This window comes from Otolemur garnettii, unplaced genomic scaffold (assembly GCF_000181295.1).
Source record: "Otolemur garnettii isolate 467f Iridium unplaced genomic scaffold, OtoGar3 scaffold00066, whole genome shotgun sequence".
Lineage (NCBI taxonomy): Eukaryota > Metazoa > Chordata > Mammalia > Primates > Galagidae > Otolemur > Otolemur garnettii.
In genome coordinates, this window is record NW_003852461.1 from 9697462 (window position 1) to 9702461 (window position 5000).

Here is a 5000-nt window from a genome sequence, read left to right on the forward strand (position 1 = left end):
CAGACGGCCTGGGGGGAACACACTTCCCGTCCACGCAGACGGCCTGTGGGGAACACACTTCCCATCCACGCAGACGGCCTGGGGGGAACACGCTTCCCATCCACGCAGACGGCTTGCGGGGGAACACACTTCCCGTCCACGCAGACGGCCTGTGGGGAACACGCTTCCCATCCACGCAGAGGGCCTGGGGGGGAAGACGCTTCCCGTCCACGCAGAAGGCCTGGGGGGAACACGCTTCCCGTCCACGCAGACGGCCTGGGGGGAACACGGTTCCTGTCCATGCAGACGGCCTGGGGGAACACACTTCCCGTCCACGCAGACGGCTTGCGGGGGAACATGCTTCCCGTCCACGCTAGTCTGGGCTGTCTCCTTTCTCCCAGCCATTCCTTTTGTGCTAAATTCTACTCATCCTTCAAGTTCTCACTAAAATCCATCTTCCCCAATTATCGCGGCCTGAGATGACCTCTCTGCCTTAAACTGGGGTTTGCTTTTACATCTATGCACTGAAGTTACTTATCACTCGGCATCTGGGCTTACTGTGCACAGGGTCCCCTGGGCTGGATCTCCGCTGCCCCTCTCCCTGGGGTCTGGCACAGAGCGGTAGTTCAGTAAATGGGCTGGATTTATTGGTGCATCTTAGATTCAAATTTCCTTGAAACAGCCACAAGTGAGTCTGAGCGGCTGCCTATCGGTCGGCTTATGTGAAAACTGACACTGCCATCGGTTCAACCTTCCCAGGCTTGAAATCAGCCAGGTCATCTGCCAGAGGTGGATGGTAGTGATAGTTGTACAACACCCTGAACGTACTTGAGGTACTTAATGTCACTCACCTAAAATGGTAAATTTTGTTATGTGTATTTTATCACAATAGAAAACAGCTGGCTCGGTTCTAAGTGCCCTGAGTGTGTGGCCCATGTCTCCTGCGTTCCTGGGCTCCTCCCACAGCCGCCCAGTTCCAGTCACCCGGTAACTCAGGATAAATACCGATGGAAGTGAAGTGAATGGCATTATTTGAACCAAGAAGGAAAATTAGAAGGGGAATCTCTGACAACGCTTTAGATGCATCTCACGTTTCACCTTGTCGCCCTCTCTTCACGACATGAGCGGAAAAAAGCGTCAAACCTCAAAGTCAACAAGAGAAGGTGTTTTCTGAGCTCAGATGAAGAAATCTGCAAAATTAGGAAGCAATGTTTGTGCCATTGCTGGGGCGCTGGACAGGCTCGGCTCACCTCCGATGATTTACCTGGGGCCCGTGATGATTATTTACTCGGCTCTTCAGTTCAAGACAATCACGGGAGTGAACGGCCCATAAATTAGAATAGCCATGAAACACAGGCTGCCTTTATGTCGAAACATAACTTTTGCAGGTTTTTTTTTTTTTTTTTTACAAAGAGAAAATACATTTAATATACAGGCTCAGAGTGATCACTCTGTTCTTACTGCCGCCTTTTTAATATCAGAGTTCAGATTGGATCTCGCCTGTCCTAGGTCTTTGCCCTTGTGGCTGACAAGGGACCCAGGGGACAGATATCTCCCCAGTGCCCCCTGCCCGAGCCTGGCTGGGGAGCTCTAGGCCCTGTTTTTTGGCTTTTCTACTGACCCCTGCCCCAAGGTCTGGCTGCCTCATTGTTCTGGGGGCTTTTCATGGCAGGTAAAGGTAGAGTGGAGCTGACAGTCTGGTGAAAAAGGACATAGGCGTGCAGCTGGACACACCGCCCCCCAGGGACAGACGTGGGTGTGCAGCTGGACACACTGCCCCCCCAGGGACAGAGGTGGGCATGCAGCTGGACACACCACCCCCCAGGGACAGAGGTGGGCGTGCAGCTGGGCATACTGCCCCCCAGGGACAGAGGTGGGCGTGCAGCTGGACACACCACCCCCCAGGGACAGATGTGGGTGTGCAGCTGGACACACTGCCCCCCCAGGGACAGACGTGGGCGTGCAGCTGGACACACCGCCCCCCAGGGACAGACGTGGGCGTGCAGCTGGACACACTGCCCCCCAGGGACAGAGGTGGGTGTGCAGCTGGACACACTGCCCCCCCAGGGACAGAGGTGGGCGTGCAGCTGGACACACCACCCCCAAGGGACAGACGTGGGCGTGCAGCTGGGCATACTGCCCCCAAGGGACAGAGGTGGGTGTGCAGCTGGACACACCGCCCCCCAGGGACAGAGGTGGGCGTGCAGCTGGACACACCGCCCCCCAGGGACAGAGGTGGGTGTGCAGCTGGACACACTGCACCCTAGGGACAGACGTGGGCGTGCAGCTGGGCATACCGACCCCCAGGACAGACGTGGGCGTGCAACTGGACACACCGCCTCCCAGGGACAGAGGTGGGCATGCAGCTGGACACATGGCCCCCCAGGGACAGATGTGGGCGTGCAGCTGGGCACATTGCCCCCCAGGGACAGAGGTTGGCGTGCAGCTGGGCACACCACCCCCTAGGGGCAGACGTGGGCGTGCAGCTGGACACACCACCCCCCAGGGGCAGACGTGGGCGTGCAGCTGGGCACACCGCCCCCCAGGGGCAGAGGTGGGCGTGCAGCTGGACACACCGCCTCCCAGGGACAGAGGTGGGCGTACGGCTAGGCACATTGCCTCCCAGGGGCAGAGGTGGGCATTTGGCTGGGCACACTGCCCCCGAGGGGTACCCAGGGGGTGACTTGATCTCACACACCTGTGAGAGGGCGCTGGTAATGCCCTTCTCATTGAGTATCCTGGGGAATAAAAATAACAAATAGCTAGCTGCACAGGACTTGGCACTCGATAGAGAGTTGTAAAGATACCAAGGTGATGACTCTTACATGGGAATGGAGAAACCTAAAATTGAGCATGGAGAATACGTCAGGTGAAGGGGAGGGTTGAGGTGAGACATCAACGTCTAGGAAGGGGGAGGAAAAGGCAGCAATTCCAGTCAAGTCTGGAGCACAACAGTTGAAGCAGACAAGTTACCCACGGGTAAGCTGGAGGCAAGGGCCATGGCTGAGTCTGAGATCTGGGCTGGCACCGACTGATGAAGAAGCAATATATATATATTTGGCTGGGGCCGGGTTTGAACCTGCCATCTCCAGCACATGGGGCTGGCGCCCTACTCCTTTGAGCCACAGGCGCCACCCAGAAGAAGCGATATTTTTAAGCGAGGAAGCAGGACCTGGTGGCTGGAGGCGAGTATTTAGGCCCCACTGCTAGTCCCAGTGGGGAGAGCCCATCAGAGCACTGACTTTGGAGCCACCAGTCCAGGGTTCACTCCTAGCTCTGTGCCCACTAAAAGCTGTGCAGCCTAAGGCAAGTTGCTTGACCTCTCTGTTCTTTAGTCCCTTCCCCTGGAAAATGGAGATATTAATAGCACCTAACTCATAAGGCTGTGAGAATTAAATACTATTAATACATGTAAATCTTTTAGGATAGCTCCCAACACATGGTAAGCATGATAAACAGTGATTCGTTCTTTATCACTCTTTCGACATATGGGCTGGATGCTGTGGTAGGAACTGGGCAAAGCAGCTGTGAGACAACTGATGCCGTCCCTGCCCTCAGGGGACTGAAAGTCTAGCCCCCAAAGAGCCCTTCCTGGTTCTTGTCAACGCCACAGTCAAAATAAGGCTTTAGTCTGAGTTTTCAGCGCTGTGATGCCGGCCCAGGGCCTTTTCTCTGATTTCATTATTTTTTGCTATACCTACCCGTCCAGCCTGCAGATAATTGACAGATTTGAGGGTACTCAACCAATGCTGAATTACAAGAGAAATGTACAATGTAGGAGCAGATCATGTCGGGGTCTTCATCTCATTAACATACACCGGAGCACACTTCCCAGCTCCGCTCCCTGATGTAAACTGGCCTCTAGTCAGCCAGGAGGGCAGCTCTGTGCAGTCCCACTCCAGGCCTGGCGAGGCTCGGGAGGTGAGCTCAGGAGCCCAGAGGGAATCTTCTTCGAAATTTCAACAGTCTCCTTTGAGGAGTTGCCCTTTACTGGCCTCTGACCGAGTGCCAGCCCTGGTGCTGAGAACTTTCTCATGCTTTTTTGCTTTATCCTTAAAACAACTCTGCAAGATAGGTTCTCTCCACATCTCTAAGTCACAGACAGAGCAATTTGCTCGAGTTCCCTCAGTCTAGCTGAGACCCTAACTCAGCCGTGGGCTTGCTCTGCCCAGTCCTCTTTCAATAAATCTCCCCTGACCTCCAATATACTTGTGCCTCTGGAAAATTTTGGGCCACCACTTCTACCTAAAACCAAACAATTAGTGTAGAACATCTGGTTTCCCACAGGGAATTCTTACCACACTCTGCAGTGACCTTGTTTGTCCCCCGCGACCCTCAGTTCTGGTGAGTGTTGTGCCTCCACACGGAGCTTGGCACAAAACAGATGCTCAGGAAATGTTTGTTGAACAAGCAAATGAATGATCGTCGCTAATTTGCATATACCTTATAGGGTCTGTTGCAGAAGCACACAAAATCTGTGCTTGATTCTTAATCCTTCAGTGTATCAGAGGATAATGAACGAGCCCTCTAATTTGGCTGCACACATCTCATGTCTTACTAATTTCACTGAAAAAAGAAATTTAACCACCCAGACAACTAACCACGTAGGCCTCTTTTTAAAATAAAAATGAAAAACAAAAGAAAGAAGAATGAATAATAAATTCGAATAAATGCCTCCGTGGGTCCGTCAGTCCCTAGAACTTTCCTTCATGTGAGGAAGGAAATGCCCTTGCACTCAGCCTGATCTGTGTGTCCCTGGAGGTCACGCTCAGTGGAAGTTGGCCAGCCTCCCTCTGCACACAACTCATGCTGGCACGTCTTGGGGATAAACAACCTCTGAAGACGCCTATTGGTGAAGCTGATATTCTAAAAATCCTTCTGGTCAGGAGTTTGCCCAGAGTTATCTTGGCCTGGTTACAAAAAGCCAAACGCTTTCTACATGGCTGATCTGGCCCAGGTATTTCAGGCAAAGGGCCTGACCCACCCATCAGGAGACCCCAAACAGCAGCAGAGAAATTCCA